Source organism: Pan troglodytes, chromosome 12 (assembly GCF_028858775.2).
Source record: "Pan troglodytes isolate AG18354 chromosome 12, NHGRI_mPanTro3-v2.0_pri, whole genome shotgun sequence".
NCBI classification, from domain to species: Eukaryota; Metazoa; Chordata; class Mammalia; order Primates; family Hominidae; genus Pan; species Pan troglodytes.
The window spans coordinates 42,351,787-42,372,495 of NC_072410.2; the positions used below are offsets into that span (position 1 = coordinate 42,351,787).

At 40.4% G+C, this 20,709-nt stretch overlaps 1 protein-coding gene across 9 annotated transcripts in view; it reads right to left on the reverse strand.

Moving 5' to 3' along the window:
• The window catches only part of CTNNA2 (catenin alpha 2), a 1,472,650-nt gene that overhangs the window by 264,676 nt on the left and 1,187,265 nt on the right, over positions 1–20,709 (reverse strand). The window lies entirely within an intron of this gene.

The following is a 20,709-nucleotide window of genomic DNA, read 5'->3' on the forward strand; positions in this document are numbered from 1 at the left end:
TTTTCCTGAAATAATAATTAAAATTGATAAAAACCAATACGTTCTCAGGATGGTTACACATATGTCCATATTCAACTCCACACAAATCTGTGTTTTCATCCCTCCTCCAGACGCTTAGCAGTTAAGTTAATATAACAAGGATGTTTTGTTTTTGCCTTCAAATACAAACGCTTTGTGTGTCTATATTGTGTAGGCACATTTCTGAATAGAAGATAACTTAGATAATAAAAACTAAATCGAAAAAGATTTTAAGTAAATCACCAGAATTCAGAATTTTATACCAATATTTTTTAAGCCATATTGCAACTTCTATATCAAATTCAAAAGAGATGCTTTACTAGAAAATACAGTATTGCTAATCTCTGCTCTGTCATGTAGTGGAATGCTAAAAATGATAATAAGCAACCCACAGCTTGAGGTCATGAGGAAAATTTCCCTTATGACTACAACAGGCAGAGGTAGAGAAAAAAAAAAGTGTTCTTTAATAAATTATTCACTTGGAAGTTTCACTAGTTTCCTATTTCTTTGCTTTTTCTCCTTTTTCTGGTGGGTACAGAAAAACAATTAAAACTCAACAGAAAAGAATCCCCATTGTCTTTTTAAAAGAGCAACAAGATTCCCATGGATGAAAAGCTCTATAAACTTTATGGATGACAATAATCTTCCCCTTAAAAGATAAATGTTTTCAAAAACCTTGTCAAATTGATTAAATTATCTAAATTTTAGTCAAACGCTACAGATTGATTTATTTATGGTGCTAGTGGCAAGTCAACTATTGTGGCCTACTCAGTCTCTATAAAATCATGTAGGTCTCTGTAGTAATTTGCTTATATGATAAAATGAGATCCCAGATCTTAAGTTGTGCCTAATGGGATAACATGATTTGGCAATGCATAAAAATTACCATCCAACAGGTTTCTAAATGTTCTCTTTCCGTGACAAAATCCGGGAAGCATAAAGCTGATACATACATTCCAGCTCTCCATAGCTGGGTTTAAAGTAGTCACTCTTCTTCCCTGCCACTTGCTTAATTAACTATTTTTTCTGAACAAATGTCTGATGCACAGCCCTATAGGGTTTTCATTAAAAAGCCCAAACCAAGGCATATGTGCATATATTTTTAGTCTTCTAAAATCCTACCATTCCCCATCATCCTTTCCCACTCCCTAAACTCACACACTCACTCTTTCAGATGTAGACACTAAGGTTTGTAAGTAGAAAGAGCTTAAAATACAGTGGCTAACATTTTACAACTTTGAAATATCAGCCTACAAATAGCTCCAAGAAAACAAAAGTTTATGGAGAAGAATAACGTGCTGCTCTATCTTTCAAGGGAATGTGGTTGTGCAGTGAGTGTGACTTCAACCCTCTGCCTCTCCAAGTTCAGATCTGCCACAAATTCAGCAGCCAAAGGCTATTCCTTTTCTGTTTGGTTCTCTCCTTGCAAATAGGTTGTCTGCCATCAAAATACAGGGCACCTTTGTGGAGCTCTGGACCATGATCCTTCTGAAAATCATAATTTCCTGTGGCCTTTTCTTTTATTAGAATAAAAAAACTTACTTTCAAACATTAAAAGTTATGAGTTTAGTTGAAAACTTGGCTGCAACAGATGGAGGATCAATTACTAAACTTTTCAAAGTGAAAAGAAAGAAATTGAGACACTTTAGATACACAAAATAATTACTGAGTGAATGTAAATGCCAGACTCTGGGCTTATTCCATCCTGCCAGTGCCATATCTATACAACCACTTTTCAGATGAGAAGAATGAGGATCAAATGGGCCTGGGACTGGTGTGAAGAGAGTGAAGAGGGAGAGAGGGGGTATAATTTAGACGTAAAATTTAAGGTGGCACCAAGGAACTCAGTCATCAAGATAAATAATATTTTAATGTAATATACACTTTTTTTTTTTTTTTTTTTTCTGAGACAGTCTTGCTCTGTCACCCAGGCTGGAGCACAGTGGCGCAATCTCAGCTCACTGCAACCTCTGCCTCCTAGGTTCAAGCAATTCTCCTGCCTCAGCCTCCTGAATAGCTGGGATTACAGACATGTGCCACCATGTCCAGCTAATTTTTTTGTATTTTTAGTAGAGACAGGATTTCACCATATTGGCCAGGCTGGTCTCAAACTCCTGACCTTGTGATCCACCCACGTCAGCCTCCCTAAGTGCTGGTATTACAGGCATGAGCCACCACGCCCGACCTAATGTAATATTTTTAAAATCAAAACTAATGCAAATAAATCCATGTTGAAAATAAAATATCAAAACTTTAAATAAAGACAGGATCCAGTAGGGCTAGGATTAGGGTAGGGTGAATGAGGTGAGTTGTGCAAATGCAGCATCAGATGACATTTTAAACTTTTAAACTTAAAAAACAGTGCAGATATATTTATTCTTTAAAAATTATTGTTTACCTAAAATTCACATTAACTGGGCATCCTGTATTTTTATGTGCTGAATCTGACAATCCTACCCCCAGGGGAAAGAGTCATGTTCAAGATTGTAACTGCAGTTGCTACAGACACGTTTGGGAGGCTTGGTTGCCCCATTCTGTGAGCAGAAGGGCAACATGTGGGATCTGTATCCCTTCTGGCATCAATATCCTGCAACTGTAAAACACACATCCCTTAGATGTGAGGCGTCCTATTGGTCACTGTGGGGAACACATGAAAAGTGATAGCCACAATTCTCACCATCAAAGAGCTCCTGATACAGGGGAATAGACCAGAACACAAGAACAGAACAACACCAAAAACTATGCAGAAAGATTAGCACGCTCAATGACTGAGTTGCTCAGAAGAGGGAGAAGATGTTGCCTTTGGGAAGTCAAGTCACAGAGGAAAGAGAAAATTAGCTGGACCTTAAGCCCTGGGTAAGATTAGAATAGGAAAGAGAGAGGCACTTTGACTGGCAAAAAGAAAGTCATGTAGACAAGAAGGCAAGGTGGTTCTGGGAAGGCAGTGAGTGAAATGAGCCAGCTTTTTCTCCATGATGTGAAGAGATCAGTTTGACTAGCTACAGAGACAAATTATTTCTATAAGAGCTTCTTTATAGTGTGATTACTACTAACTTTATTTTGATCTGCAAGCCCAGAGAATCTCTGGTAAAGTTAATCATTCCATGTTACTCGTGTCCGGATTCTGTTTGTGTAATATTTGTGATCCTGGGTTTCTCCAGCCTCAAAGTCTTCGGCTGAAAACAATTCAGAAATGAAGTTGACTCTGGAGCCATATTTGTTGTGACTGTACATGAAGGCTGGGGAATGTTAAAACAAGGACTAGGGTTTAGGAAATTTGGGCCACTGGATGGGATAGTCAATTTACTGGCCCTTTCTTAGCTCCAATTTTAAAAAATAAAGTATTTGTGCAGGAATAACAATAGTAGCTTGTCAACGCTCAGCTTTGCACGGCAAATGGGGACTTGGAAGCCATTATGTCCTACTTTCCTCAGCTCTGTATGTCTAAATGTGGCCATAATTTTAAATTCATCAGTTTAAACTGGACAGGAAGCCAGCTACTGAGAGTGAGACAGAGAGAGGAAAAGAGGGAGAGATAGAGAGACAGAGACACAGACGGAGAGGGAGAAAGAGGAGAGGAGAAAGGGAGAGAGCAATGGGGGATAGTGAGGAGGGAGGAAGGAAGGAGCGGAGACTTGCCTCCTAGTGTCAGCTCCCTATTATTAGCCTCCATGATCCTGGACTAACCATTTACCCTATTTTTTTTTTAAAAAGTCTGAGCTTTGTCATAAGCACAATGGATAGCATAATATACGCTCTGTCTTCTTCACAAGGTTAGCAGGACGATCAATCACAACGTCAATGTGCTAGAAACAATAAAAGACATTTAGACTATTCAGGGTAATTAGGAAAGTATTTTTGATGTGGAAAAAAATGAAAGAATTGATTTAGAAACTACATGGAAACTATTTTTGGATCACCTGTCCTTCTGCTTTCTCCATCCAGGCAGATAATGTACAAAAACCTTGCCAAAAACTGGTATCCCTAAAGAAAAAGTTCTCTCCCTTTAAAGAGGCAATATTTGGGGCAGTTCATTTTAAATACACAACTAGTCTGAGATATTTCTAAGAGGTGAAATGAGGGGCAGAATCTCCAGTTCAGTCTTTTACATAGTAGGTCCTGGGACATATTTTGTCTAGTAACTAAGGATTTGATCATCACAAGCACATTCTAGTTGCCTAGGAGTCAACCAGAAGCCTCACCTAGCTCTCCATCCCTGGCCCTCCAGGCTCTACAAATTAAACATACTTTAACAAACTGAAGTGAAAGCAGATGTAAGTATTTATTTTGACATCATCACCTAATAATAAAAGCAAAATGTGTGGTGTTAAGTCAGTCATCCAATTATTCCCTGTTTTTGCTGAACAGAAGGAAACAAAAGCCAATTAGTTGTAACCACTCTCTGCCAATAACCACCTAAGTGACCTGGCCACATCTCTAGACTCCAACCTTATCATCTGTAGAATGAAAGGGCCAAGGATGAATTATGGAATCGTGAAACATGAGAAGCAGAAAAACCATCAAGCACCTGTAACTATACTTCCCTGTTACAGGGAAACAATCATAACACTGCAGAAAGGGCTGGGAATTGACAGGCAGTTGAAGTTTTTCTCATCTCTAAAACGTGGCTAAGTGCTTGCTTTTGGGGAGCATAAAAAGACATAGGCCCTGTAATGTGTTTAGCCAATACCTAACCAGCAGAGTTAACTCAGTCAACGTTAGCTGTCTTTCTTTGCCCACCTCCTCATTCCCCTCAAAGATAAGGACAGCAAGGTCTAGAGAGATGACGTGACTGATTATGATCACCTGGCTCATTAGTATTTGACCAGCACCTCCAGACTCCCAGCCAGGGCTTTTTCCATTCCATATCTAAACGATCTCCCTTCTCTAAAATTTCAGGATTCTGTGATTTTATAGTTTCATGTGTTTCTCTTCAAAGGCTACCAGTAAAATCTCACTTTGAGGTGTATTTCCTCTGCCGCTTTTTGTCTGCAGAACTTATATGCCTTTTTTGAGCCTGCTCCCCACTTTTCTTCTTTATCTTTACCTGCAGAGAATGAGTGTGCAATAGACATAGCCATTTAATAAATATCGTTATTAAAAAACGAAGCCAGGCGGGACTACTCTCTACATTGCTGTGGGCACCTTCCCTAGTTGCCATCTGTTGTGCTAGGGAGATGCATGTTTATTAAACTTTATTTGTTTTAGTCTTTGAGAACTATTTTACAAAACGCATTTGGGGAAGATCCATGGCTTGAATTCATGAGAGCAAAGGGAATAAATTTCCTGACTTGGATTTTTAATAGGAGACCCTTTATTCTCCCGTCCTCTGGCTTTAAATTCAAGTCCAGTTTGCTAAAGTATCAGATACTACCTTGAAGACCTTTATATTTCGTTTGTCCTTAAATAGAAGGATTAAGCCATTAACAGAAATTTCTATTCTTACAATTAATCTTCAGAAAAAGAACAATATTTTATTTCAACAATTTCTTTTTAATAACACTGCTCTTTGCCCCTTTGCAAAATAAAGGCCCCTCCTTTGGCCCACTTTGGACAAGGATCCCCACCCCACTGTCTCCCTATATAAATACCCATCACCCCTTCTGAAGTTCTGAAGATGTTTGCAATGGATTTATATAAACATGCTGAATAATACACAACTGATACTGACTCCCTAACTTATAAAACAAAAAGCAATAAAAATTATTAATTTATAAATCTCTGAAAATGAGTATTTCTTTTTTTTTTTTTTTTGAGACAAAGTCTCGCTCTATTGCCCAGGCTGGAGTGCAGTGGTGCAATCTCGGCTCACTGTAAGCTCCACCTCCTGGGTTCATGACATTCTCCTGCCTCAGCCTCCTGAGTAGCTGGGACTACAGGCGCCCGCCACCATGCCCGGCTAATTTTTTTGTATTTTTAATAAAGACGGGGTTTCACCGTGTTAGCCAAGATGGTCTTGATCTCCTGACCTCGTGATCCACCCACCTTGGCCTCCCAGAAAATGAGTATTTCTTTAAAGACTGTTCCCATCCCAGCCCCTCATCCTACCATAAACACATAATGCAGTTCTGGGGGGTCACTCATGGAAGCCCTGGGAATATAAATCGACCATCTTGGTGCTTCCATTGGATCCATGGGTGCACATCAACCATGTTTCAGGGTACTATATTAATATGTGGGACATGGTTGTAAGAAGGTAGATGTTTATCACTTCCTTTCTTTCCCTTGAAGGGACCTGCAGACATGGCTGAATGTATAAGGAATCTTCAAAATATCGTGTAGCTGTGACTGTAATATATTAGATGTTTTAGGAGCTAATCAAATGCCCAGTTTTCAAATTGTTGTCATTTGAAAGAAATGGAAGTCAAAATCATCAGAATGCCAGAAAGCAATAATATGCCATGCACTCTATTTCCAACACATTTTGCTGTCATTTAAACCTACAATTTAGACAACAGGAGGGAGAAGAAAAAATTATCTATTGATCCAACAGTCACACTATCATTTTTGGAGGGTTGCCCACCTACCCTGAAACCCTGGATATAGAAATCATATCCTTATTACAAATAGCACCATTATTTATAGAACCTTGAACATTTCATAATATCTTTATATTACGTATAAATCATAGTTGGAGCATGTGGACCTTTCTAAATATACCTTTTCACTAGCTAAGGACATTTCTCTTGGAAAAGAAACAGGCAGTATCTCTTTAGAATGGATGAAAGTTGAACAGTGGCCACAAAGCAAATCTATAATCAACATACTCTGACCACATCACAACCTAGCTTTCTTGGTCTCTGAGGTGGTGGTGGGGATGGGAAGGAGGTAAAGGTGAAAAGGGAAACACTGATGTATCTCTGATTCTTCTCTGCCAGGCTGCATCCATTTTCAAGGAAATAATCCTCAATATATAATGTAAGAATATGGTAATATTGGTGAGACTACCAGGCCCTACCCGATAGTAGAGCAATATAAGGATATGCCTGGACAATGCGCAAAGCAGGACTGGCTCAGAGAGATCAACAGCTGTTCTCATCCCCCCATCAACCCATCCATGTTATTTCAGTAGCAGCCCTCCTAACTCCCAACCAAGACTCTGTGGGCAGGGAACAAACTGATAATAACATCCAAACCGGTGAGAATCAGCAGTAGAATCACAGGTTGTAGGTAGAATTGTTAGGAAGGAGACATATTTTCCCACTGAGATTGATAAACTGGTACTAGATAAACCTTGAACTACTTAGGGAGTCTCCAAAAATAGACCCCACAAAAAGAAAAGCATAGCTGAAAGAAGGAGAGGCAGAGGAAGACGGAGAAAGACAGAGACAGGAGGGAGAGATGATGAGAGAAATTGCGGCAAGAAAGGGATGAAGAATTGGAGAAAAAGAAATTTAAGGGAAGAAGAAGGAGGGGAAGAAAAGAGAAGTCAGCTTTTGGAGTCAAATCAAAATGGTTCATATTTTCCATTATGTGCTCTTTTATTAATAATTCATTTGAGCTGCTATAACAAAAATATCATAGACTGGGTGGCTTATGACAACAGGAATTTATTTCTCACATTTCTGGAGGCTGGGAAGTCCTAGATTAAAGCATTGGCAGACCTCTGTGTCTGGTGAGAGCCCACTCCTTATTCCAAGAAGGCTGTCTTCTTTTTGTGTGTTCACATGGCCAAGGGGGCAAGGGAGTCCTCTGGGGTCTCTTTTATAAGGGCACTTATCACATTCGGGAGATCTCCACCCTCATGACATAATCACTTATCAAGGCCTCCACTAATCCCATTCAGGAGACCTCCACTTTCATGACATAATCACTTATCAAAGGCCTCCACCTCCAAATACCATCACATTGGAGGTTTCAACATTTGAATTTTGAGGGGACACAAGCATTTAGTATGTAAAACACATTAACCTATAAAATAATTGTTTTGCTTGTCATTATATAGAACCTGGAGTTGTACCTGGAATGTAACAGGTTTTCAGTAAATTTTTCTAAGTCAATGAATGAAACACTTGGCCTCCTGAATCTAGTTGCACTTAAAGCCATAAGTTTCTATCCATGGGTTACCTGGTGCCATGAGTTAATAAATGCCTCCATGTTTATTCGTGTGGCATTTCTGTCACTTATAAAGAAAAGGGTCTTATTAAACCAGAGATCTTAAAATACTAAGCCGCAGTAACTGGAAAGCACAGTGGTGGGGATCAGGGCAGACCTCAGGCAAGGTCTGGAGCACTGTCTGAGGAGTTCATGTCTTGGCAGGGCATCTAGGTTCATTCACAGGGTTTTCCCCAGCACTAATTACTGACCCAGCTCTAAATCTTAATATCGTATTTCTCCCCTAAATCCAGTTAGTTACTAACCTTGAGAAACCACCCATCAAAAAGTCTATAAGGATTCATACTGTTCCTCAAATCTCTCTTTCCACGACACCCACTCACCACAGTGGGGATCTTGAATGCCACAGCATCCTTTGTTGACTGCGTTCCCTCATCATCCTCATTATGGCCTGCTAAGAAAAAGCTTTAATTTCCTCAGCTCAGTATTCCTGAATTCTTATTTAGATTTTACTGAAGTCCTATTTCCTTTTTTTGTTTTTGAATCTTTTTTTTTCCTTTTAACTTTGAGGTTCGGGGGTAGATGTGCAGGTTTCTAAAATGTGTCACACACATTATGTGTCACATCAAATCCTTCATGCAGGTAGTGTGCCAAACAGTGCAGATATTTTGTGACATGAGTTTACCTACATAAGAATTATTTTGTCACTAGACACTAAGCATAGTACCTGATATATATTTTTTCGGATCCTCTCCTTCTTCCCACCCTCCACCCTCAAGTAGACCTCAACGTCTGTTGTTCCCCTCTTTGTGTCCATGTGTTCTTGTTATTTAGCTCCTATTTGTAAGTGAGAACATGTGATATTTGGTTGTCTGTTCCTGTATTAGTTTGCTAAGGATAATGGTCTCCAGCTCCATCCATGTTGCTGCAAAGAACATGATCTTGTTCTTTTTTGTGGCTGCATAGTGTTTCATGGTATATGTGACACATTTTCTTTATCCAGTCTACCGTTGATGGTCATTTAGGTTGAGACCATGTCTTTGCTATTGTGAATAGTGCTGCAATAAACAAATTAGTACATGTGTCTTTATGGTAGAATGATTCATATGCCTTTGGGTATATACCCAAGTAATGAAATTGCTAGGTTGAATGGTAATTTTTTTTTTCTTGGGCCTGTATGTTAGGGCTTCAGAATCTGGTCTCCCCTTCATAATGGTCCAATTCTAATCTATTTGTATTTTCTCAACAACTCACAAATGTCCTCCTTCTTTATAGGCTCATATTGGTGCCTGGCTGGAAGGGGCCATTCCCCTTCTAACTCACAATTCACCTAGCCAGGTTGTACCCATTCTTCAAAGAAAAGCTCAAAATCTCCCACCTCTGACCACATCTTTCATGTAGGTAGTGTGCCAAACCATGCATATATTTACAGTATACTACCTAGTGTTACCTAATAAGTTTTTGTGTGGCTGCAGAATACAACCCAAGCTTTTTGTGAGTAGAACATGCCTGGTTTTCTCCCAAAGAACTCAGGATGAAACTCTTAAGACATGGTCAGGAAATGCTTGTTTATTGATAGAAAGATGGATGGTCCAAGTAGGCACCTGGGGATAGGCAGCAGGTATGAAACAGATAGATGATTTGGAAAATATGGAGTCCTAAAAATAAATTTCACCCACTTCACAATTTGCTGATCAAAGCCATAGGAAGTAGTTGGCACCTGTGTAAGGTTACAATTCTTGTTCCTTGATTTATTTTATCAACACAGGTGTATTCCTCAGTGATTACTTGCCAGGCAACCCTGCATAAAAGACATTTTTCATAGTGCCAACCCCCCGAGCTTGGGTGATTGCTAAAAGCTGGGGTTAATTAACCACATACCCCTTCTAAGCCTGTAAGAGACCATGAACTGAGCAAACTGCTAAAAAATGCCATTTCATCTTTACAGTTGAGATAAAAGTAGTTAAGGCAAAGTGCAAATTCCCATTGATTTTATACACACATACACACACACATACCCAAACTGAATAAATAATTTAAATTTCAATGAAATTAAAAGTTCCATTTCATTTTTAAGTGCATATTCCCCAAACCACTCAGCTACAGTTAAAGCTTTCAACACCTAAAGAATCCCTAGAGTCTGGCATTTTTCTACCATCTCAAAAAGAGGTCAATAACTGGGTCCACATTGCTGAGAATTCACAGAAATCAGAAAACATTCAGGCAGAGGGTAACCTTGATTTATGGAAAGTATGTCTATGTGGGGACCCACAGTCTTGGCCTCCCTGTGCCTCATTTACCATTCTATCAAGAGCCAGCTCATGTTGTAATTCCTCCATCACCCCTTCCCTGCCCTCCCAGTTCACAGAAACCCAGCCTCTTCTGTGTGCCTATAGCCATCTCTACCATTTATTTGGTTCTTTATGAACAATTCTCACCAAGGAAATCATTCTATATTGTGCAAACCTCTTGCATTGTTAATTGAATTTCCGATGTCAGACGGTATACAAATAATATAAGCTGCATCATTACTATCCTGTAGTGTTCAGAAACTTGTCATGAGCATATTTTTTTTTTTATCCAATTAAAGGCACAGCTGCCCAAGGATAGGAAAGTGTCAGACCATTACATTTCCTTGAAACTGAAGTTTCTGGCACAGTGCCTTACACAGAATCGGTGCTAAGTAAATTAGAAATATGTATAGATATGTACATATAAATATGTATTGGCTATGAATGAAATAGTTAGTATTCTAGCTACTTGGCTTAATTACATGATACCGATCTTTGGAGACAAGGCTAGGTGCAGAGGTGGAATTGGTGGCTCGCTGTGTCTTCACCAACGGTAGAGTCATATTGTTGCCTACTCTCATTCCCTTTTTACACTTTATACACTCATTCCCTTTCTTCCCTGCTCAAATACCTCCCCTATGTGGGAAAAAGATGGAAATTTCTAGGAACCAAAGCTTTTGATTGTATGCATAGGATTAAGATGTATATACCCTTGGAAGAAGGAGTACAAAGAGTAAATGGCTTTTATCAAAGTAGTGAGTGGTGGGAGTAGATAAGCTTGAAAACAGTAGGAACTGAAAGAGAATAGATTCGATAAAATGGTGCTTCTAAGAGATGAGAACCCTTAATGGAACAAGGAGGCAGGATGTATTTGAGAACACCTGGGACCTTTCCCATTGCCAGCCCCGCAGCAAAGGAAAGTGAGGAAAGTATGTGGGTGCCAGTGGGCAGAAGAAGTACAAGGTTTGGGAGCACCAAGGACTCTTTGCATCCTAGGGGATCCCAAAGGTATCTCCATTCTAGTGCCAGAGCCAGGGCTGTTTTGCCTGCCCAAATCAACTCTGACCTCTCTTTGTCTTTGCCAAAGCCTGTGAGAATGACCTCTTCCTGTCCTCTCTGGCAGCACCATCTTTCAATCTCTATCTCGTTGTTTTCTCCCTCTCATGTCCCCCTCCAAAATGCCAGCACTGTCTTCAAAGCAAGCACCCAGGTCCCAAGCACTTTAATTCTTAACATTATGAGGGAACTAGCACAGAAATAAGGTCTTCTTTTTAATTATATGAACAGTTAAAACAACCAGAGAAATATTTTAACTATGTGCACTCTAACAAGCCCCAATCTAGAGGTGCTAACCTTATTGTTAGCCCACTTATGTTGTCTTTTGCTCGCTTTGGGTGAAGCTTATCAAGCTCTGTGCTCTTCCTCGACTTCTCAAACTGATCTCCAAGCTGGGGGAAGGCCAGGCTGCCCCCAACCCCAGCACCAACACCCAGGAGACTACCACCTCCTGAACATGAAGGTGCAAGCCACTGGCACTCCTCAGGCTTAGGTGAATCAGGGACCTCACTGAGCATGCTTGGAGTCTGTCATACTAGTACTATCTCTTGGGGCATTCCCTCACACTTGGAACCAATGAAAACTTTATGAGGCAAAATGGAATTTTTGTAGCATGACAGTTAAAAACTAAACTATGTAGAAAGCAGGCCGAAACCCTGGAACACATGTCTCACATCGTCCCAAATATTCCTCACTATGTGGCTCCCATAAACACCATCTGCTGTGTTAATTTGTAAAGAATTACAAGGTTCTTAAAATTACACTTTGCTCTCTGTAGCGTACACTGTGTCTATGAAGGGGGAGACTTGAGAATGCATATTATATCCAGTCATACACTGAGATCTTCCTTCCTACGCAGGGATCTAACCGAAAGTTTGCTAGGTCTGCAGGGAATTTTAAGAAGTGCATTGTAATCTCTGCAGGCCAGCTGTAGGGAAAGAAATCACAAAAACAAAAAATACACACAATAAGACCTTTGCCTAGGTTGTCATCCTACAAGCTTATACCTTTTCAGATTGCGCATATATCTCACACTTCACTGGATTCTTATGACAACACAAAGTCTTCGGCTGTAAGTGAAAAAGGCTGAACAGCCAAAACTGGGGGAACTTCTTGGGAGAGACTTAATTCTCCATTGCTGGCTCCTGACCTCCAAGGCCTCCTCAGAGCCCTTGCGGGAGGCTGAGAGTTTCTCAGTTGTTCCTCCCTGTCTGCTTAGAAATTCAGAAGAGCAACATCTCTTCCCAAAAGTACATCTCTGGCCGGGGGCGGTGGCTCACACCTGTAATCCCAGCACTTTGGGAGGCCAAGGTGGGAGGATCACAAGGTCAGGAGATCGAGACTATCCTGGCTAACATGGTGAAACCCCGTCTCTACCAAAAATACAAAAAATTAGCCGGGCATGGTGGCAGGCACCTGTAATCCCAGCTACTCAGGAGGCTGAGGCAGGAGAATGGCGTGAACCCGGGAGGCGGAGCTTGCAGTGAGCCGAGATCGTGCCACTGCACTCCAGCCTGGGAGACAGAGTGAGACTCCGTCTCAAAAAAAAAAAAAAAAAAAAGAAAGAAAGTACATCTCTAACGGTGCAAGACATTGATGAATGGCTGCTAATGAAAACTTTTACGTAACTTAAGTCCTCAGGGTGCTGCTGCTGGTTAAATAGTGGTAAATGGTGGCTAAAAAATGAGAAAATAAATAGGAGAGTCTTAGACTCAATAGTCCATAGGCTTAAAACTGTTAATAGGAGATAGTTATAACAAATGAAGATTCCTGGTCCCTTTCCCAAAATACTGTTTCAGTATCTCTAGGGTAGGGCATGGAAATTTTCCATTTTAATAAACATTTTTAAATTATAGATAAATTCTTGAAACAGGAGGATAGTTCAATGGGTTTCACACCAACTAATCATTTGATTAATCAATCTCTCCAATTGTGGCCTAGGAATCTGTATTTTCATATTTCCTTCAAAATTCCATTGTTTAACCTAATTTGGGAACTTATTTTTGTAACCATTTACTGGAAGTACACCTGAAATAGAACCAAAATCCACAATTAAGGCAATTCTGCTTAATTCCCAGTGAATTAGTCACTATATCTAAAAAAACCCAAGAGATTCATAATCAAACCACTTAATTAGAAGAGAAAAGCCATACTTTCTGACAAACTAAAACAATACAGGCTAGGCATACCCTGTAACAACATTTCAAAAAAAGTCCCTGCACAAAGAAAGAAAAAGCTATACCAGCTTCCCAAATTCTTTGACTGTTATTGTCATATCCACCTGTAGACATCAAATAAGGTTAGCTGAGACGATGGACAAAGAGATAAAAGTGACTGCTTATCTTACTAAGTCATAAAGAGCTTAAGAAACTTTTGCAAGTTTACAAAAGTAAAACAAAAAACCAGGATCCTGATACAGGCAATATTTCAGAGCTTCTGCTTGTAAACCTGTCTACACTATGCTGTTTCCTAATATTTTAAGAAAATTCACTCCCAAGTTCCTCTTTCTATGATCCCAACCTTTCCGTTCCCTTGTAATTATGCCCCAGCCCTCAAGAAGAAGAGTTTCTCTGAGCACCCCATAATAATCTCCTATATCCCACTTCTGCCCTCTTCCCTATCCTGAAGCATCCTCTAGAGCCAAGATAAAACCCTGCCTCTCCCTGACCCCAGAGCCTACACAGAACTCCCTTCCCGATACCACGACAGATCAGTGCTTTCTGATGTCGGGCAGACAAAGAAAGCCCTGAATAGCCTTCTTGGGGAAAGCTGGCACCAAGTGGTCTCACCCCGCATCCCTCATAGTGAGATACCTGGCTGTAGCTATTCCCTGTCTTCCAAGCCCTGATGAAAAAGGCAAGAATAGGGCTAAAGGTAGGTGCTTGAAGCTTCTCTGTTCACTCAGAATAAGCTGAGGGGAATGAACTATTGTTGCTTCTAATTATGTCATCGGCCCTATGGAAAACTGGATTTTTAACACTGATTATAGGAAACTATTGGAGTAGGTTGAGAATAACTCCTAAACTGCTGATGATGCATTTGTTAATCATATATACAACACAGCAGAGTAAAATTAAAATGTTGTGATCATGCCTTGCATTTGAATATGTGTGCATATGAATGAATGTGTGTGTGTGTGTATACTGCAAGTTCATGTGACATTATGTCTTCTCTGTTATTTATTTATTTATTTTTTGAGACAGAGTTTTGCTCTTGTTGCCCAGGCTGGAGTGCAATGGCGCAATCTCTGCTCACTGCAAGCTCCGTCTCCTGCGTTCAAGTGATTCTCCTGCCTCAGCCTCCCAAGTAGCTGGGATTAAAGGCGCGCCACCATGCCCGGCTAATTTTTTGTATGTTTAGTGCAGAGACTGGGTTTCACCATGTTGGGCAGGCTGGTCTCAAACTCCTGACCTCGTGATTCGCCCACCTCGGCCTACCAAAGTGCTGGGATTACAGGCGTGAGCCACCTGCGCCTGGCCCCCTTCTCTGCTATTTGTAAGCAGGTACTCTCCCAGTTGATAGAGTTCAAACTATGTCAGGGAGAGACCACATCTCCCAGTGTCAGGCACAATGCCCCCAAAAGGAGTTTCCCTTGTACTCAATAAAGTCTTGTAGTGACATTAGACTTGGGAGTTAAAGAATGTTAAGGTCAAGTTTCCTCTGGCCACAAATGAGAGATGGGACCATAGATGACTGAGGAAGATAAATTCCAAAATCTTAGTTCTTCCAGAATCTCATACCAACCTGCTTATTTGCATCCAGAGCTACCTATCTGGCCATGTGTCGCCATGGAAAGCCATAGTGCTAGCTCCAAGGTTCATCTTAGTCTCCTAGAAGGCTTATGACACTAAGACTTAGGGTGGGGAAAGATGGATGCTTTGATAAATAAATCAATGTTATCTCATTTTACCTTCTTATGTAAAATCACAATGCAAATGCAATTTCCAGTCTTCCTACCTCCTCAACCTTCATGCTCTCCCACATGCCTTCCTTTCCTTCCAAGAGCTTTTGAAGTAGACATAGACTTACATTACATCTCAGCTGCTCAGCTGTGTGAGGCTGGGCAATTTTCCTAAACTCACTGAATCTCAGTTCTCATCTGCAGAATAGTGAAAATAATGCCTAACCCAAGATTATGGTAAAAATAAGAAAATGCATACAACATGTCTATCTCTGAGTCTAGCATGAAAATGGTATCCAATAAGCAAATTCCTTACCCTGATCTTTTCCTCTTGTGATAGTAAGCTTCCTAAGGAAAGGCACAGTGCCAAGAATCTGAACTATGGATAAATGGAAGACAGATGGATTGAATGTCTAGGGAGAATAAATTGTTTTATAGGCTGGATCTGGATTTACCAAGACTTGCCATTTGGAAATCTTTGAGTATCTGAGTAATATTTAACACTTGTGAAATTTTCACCAAGTTAAAATCCATTCATGACATACTCATATATGAGGCAAATGAAAAAGGAGAACCAGACATTGACCCTGATATTTCACTTCTATAGTCCAGTCATGAGGAATTCAAGCTCTGACAACCGTGGTAGCTTCTACTGGGGAAAGATGGGGAGCAAATGCTGGGGACTGATTCCTCCTTTTCGGTCCTCTGCATGGGTAATGAAATCAGTAATGAACACACCTCACTGATGATTGTAATCAAACTGAGCACCTGTAACTGCCAGAAAGAAGGAGATCCCCCAAGCATCAAGAGTGGATTCTATTTCAGTCACCCTCACTTGGCATATCAAGGAAGGGATGGCCTTGCAGAAATTAGAAAGCCAGATGCAGCAGGCTTTCCATGTCTGCCCCACACTGATGGGGAGTCCTCGAAGGGAATTGCTAATCACTTATACACACCTCAGAAGGTAGCAGCCTCCAGAGCTGGGTCTGAACAGCAAGAAAAACATTCTTTTCTAAATGTCCTCTCCACCATGATGCAAAGTCTAGAGATCTATCTATCATTAAAGAATTGTAACTCATTTGTAGTGACTCCAGAAGTTCCCTGCTAAAACACTAATAAAACTAAGAAGGATGTTACATAGACAATTTACTTACCGTTTTTTTTTTTTTCCTGTTTCTACCATTAGCCTATAAACCTCAATTAGGAACTTCATCTCTCTAGTTTGCTGGCATGTCTACTAAGTCCAGTAGCTGGCAAAAGTTTCTTAATGAAGGTGTGACCTAAAATGGTTGTCATTCTAGAAAATAGACAGCTGTTACCTAAACAGATAGAATAGAAAGGCAAGATGGACACCTCTGTGTGAAGGGTGGGAGAAGAAAACTTAAAGAGTTAAATAAAACAAACTCTGGTCCCATAGGAAATCAGTTCATCAGGAATTTAGGATTTAGGAATTAGACATATGTATGACTCTAAACAAAAAACTGAGGGGAAAAAAATCAAATAATGGTAGAGATGTGGGAGGGGCAAAAAAAGAGATATATTTTTATAGTTTAAGGCAAAGAGTGACTCAGACCTTCAGACCTTATCCTGGAGCTTCTGTGTGCTGTGGTGGACCCAAAGCAGGAACTACCAAGGGAATAAAACTGGCCAGAGATCCCATTTCTACTACCAAAATAGGAGGTACTTAGAGGAAGTCAGAAAGGGGAGCCAGAAACCAGGAATCAAAAGTGAGTAAAAAGTCCTGAGTAAAACCAGCTATAAGTCTGACTTGAAGGCCAGGCGTGGTGGCTCATGCCTGTAATCCCAGCACTTTGGGAGGCTGAGGCGGGTGGATCATGAGGTCAGGAGATCGAGACCATCCTGGCTAACACAGTAAAACCCTGTTTCTACTAAAAATACAAAAATTAGCTGGGCATGGTGGCGGGTGCCTGTAGTCCCAGCTACTTGGGAGGCTGAGGCAGGAGAATGGCATGAACCCGGGAGGCGGAGCTTGCAGTGAGCTGAGATCACACCACTGCACTCCAGCCTGGGCAACAGAGTGAGACTCCGTCTCAAAAAAAAAAAAAAAAAAAAGAAGCCAGAAACCAGGAATCAAAAGGTAGTAAAAAGTCCTGAGTAAAACCAGCTATAAGTCTGACTTGAGGGTGGGTCACCATGTTATGGGTTCAAGTCTTTTCATTGCCTGTACAGAAGCCAGACTGGTGCCAAGCTCAAAGTTTCCTGGCAATCCACCCCTCTCCCCACAACCTACATGTAAACAAACACAAAGCCAGGTTTATAAGAACCAAACTGTATACTTCCCTTCCCCCTCTCTTCCTCATCCTGAGAGCTCCATAGAAATCCCTACCTCCTGGGGAGGCCCTTTTCACTCCAGAGGACCGCCTGTGCCTTTCCCGAGGCTATCCCAACCCTCTCTTCTCCCTTGTCTCCGTTCTCCTGTGATTAACCAAAGCCTGTTAAATGGAAAACAAAGAAAGAACTTCCAACCTAATAAACATTAAATACAGTCTGAGTATCATAATTTTGTTTTCTTAAGCACAGTGACTCCAGGGGTAGAAGGAGTAGGCTTCCATTTGTGCTCGCCTGGGGTGGGGAAGAATCTGCAGGCTGCAAATCACATCAGCTGGGCTGAAGGAGCCTGCCACCACACTCCATTTCAAACGATATATCACTCCACTAAGTAAGTGTTTATTGGGCACCTATGTAATGTTGAGTCCTGTAGAGGTGTGATGTGGGCTGAACTGTGTCTCTCCCACCCTCAAATTCACATTGTGGAGTGCTAAACCCTAAGACCTCAGAATGTGACTATATTTGGGCGATACGACCTTTAAAGAGGTAATTAAGTTAAAATGAGATCATTAGTCCTAATGATCTCAGCCCTAATCCAATATGACTGGTATCCTTAAAGAAGAGATTAGGGCACACACACACACACACACACACACACACACGCAGAGGAAAGACAGTGTGAGGGCCGAAGGAGAAGATGACCATCTCCAAGTCAAGGTCAGAGGCCTCAGAAGAAACCAACCCTGCTGACTCCTTCATCTCAGACTTCTAGTCTCCAGAACTGTGAGAAAACAAATTTCTGTTGTTTTCTGTGAATAAGTCTCCATCTTATTCACAACAGCAAAGACATGGAATCAAGCTAGGTACCCATGAACGGTAAATTGGTTAAAGAAGATGTGTTACACATACACCATGGAATACTGCACAGCCATAACAAGAACAAAATCATGTTCCTTCAGCAATATGGATGCAGCTGGCAGCCATTATTCTAAGCAAATTAACACAGAAACAGATACCAAAAACCACATGTTTTCACTTATAAGTGAGAGTTAAACATTGGTACAGAAAGATGGAAACAATAGATACTAGGAACTACCAGGGTGGAAAGAGAGGAAGCCAGGGAGGACTGAAAAACTACCTGTTGATTACTATGTTTACTACCTGGATGATGGGACCTGCACCTCGAACTTCAGCATCATACAATTCATCAGTATAACAAACCTGTACCTGTTGCCCTGAATCAAAAATAAGAGTTGAAATCATTTTTTTTTTAAAGTTTCCCAGTCTTTTTATGGTATTTTGTTTATGGTATTTTGTTATGGTAGCCCTAGCAAACTAAGATATGGTGTAACAGGAAATACCAGAGTAATGGTTTGTTGAGGTTTGATGACATTACTGATTAGGCTACAAGGAGTTCTAGAGAGCTGAGATGAGGACAGGTAGGGAGGATGTGACAGCCTCCAGAAATCTCTTGTGTGAATTCTCGGAAAGCTCTTCAGTATTTCACAGCACAAGACTCATGTCAATCAGTTTGTCTGAATAACAAAAGAGCAGCATCTCATCCAACAATTAGAAATTTCCCAAGCCCAGGAGCAGGTTTCTTGGTCTGAATGCCAGGCTGGTTTCCTCAGGCTTTCTCAAGCTCCTTCTAGAGTCTTACATCTCTTATTAAAAATTGGCAGCTATAGGATGCAAAATAATTAAATAATAAGTAAGTAAGTAAATAAATAAATAAAGCAAAGTAAAGCCACCTTCCTTATTGGTCCTCAAATATTTCTCATTTCAGTAAGCATCCAGAGACAAATTTAATCTCATGCTCTCTCACGGTTTAATTCAGGTAAAAAATAGAACTTCTATATGCTATGTGAAAGCTTGCAGGTGCTTTTGATTAAGAAACTTGAAGTATTTTAGGTAACTATATGATACCTATCCCCTTATGGGCAATATTTCTTTAATGATGTCCCTTTCAGAGTTCAGGTTTACTATTCCTAGTACTTCAAGCAAGCAGTGGGTAGCTGTGTGCTTGAGATACCATGAAAACAACCTACATGTTGACTAAAGGGAGTGAAGAAATACATGCAAAGCTGGATCATGGCTAAACCATTGGTCCTGATTCATTCACTCCACTAATTAACACTGAGACTCATAGAATGATCAGGTCCTGATTTGTTCACTCCACTAATTAACACTGAGACTCATAGAATGATCAGGTCCTGATTCTTCCACTCAACTAATTAACACTGAGACTCATAGAATGATCACAGGGCTAGGCACTGGGCCATGGCAACACAATCATGGTCACAATCTGCATGGAGTTACAGTCTAAAGCTTGTAGTCGAAATGTCAGCACTATTGACATTTTGAGCTGGATAATTCTTTGTTGTGGAGGGCTACCCTAGGCATTGTAGAATATTTAGCAGCATCCCTGGTCTCTGCTAATTAGATTCCAGTGTATTTTTCCCCCAGTTATGGCAATCTAAAATATCTCCAGACATTGCCAAGTATCCTGGGGAAGGGGGGAGCAAAATTTTCCCCACTTGAGAACAATTGGCTTAACAAATGAGATATAATTTTTAAAGTAATCAAAATAGAGTAAGACAAATGCTATGATACAAATACAATGCAAATTGACTGAGAAGTAACATGGCTCAATAAAAAAATAAAAGCTGTTTTCCCAATGAAGAGATATGAAATGAAGACAATGTCTATTTTTTGGGTGTCTACTGTGTGTCAAACACTTGACCTTGATTGTTTATTTAATTCTTATGACATACTCATATGATAAACATTTTACAGGTATGCTCAAAGACACCAGTGAACATGCTCAAGGGCCAAAGAGTGAGAGATAAACCCAGGATCAAATCCAGGTTCTACACTCAAGTCCAATTAATTCTTTAGGAAGGACAGAGAAATTTTAAGAAAGAGCAACCTTTGCTACATGAGGGCTAAAGTAGCTAACAGCTTAAAAAAAAAAACTTCTCTAAAAATGGAGCTTGCATGGGGATTTGTGGCCCTTAATAAATATATTATTGAAATAATGTAAATTTGAGACTGGTTTAAGGCAATGAGTAAAGGTTATAATGGAGAGGTTCTGGGGTT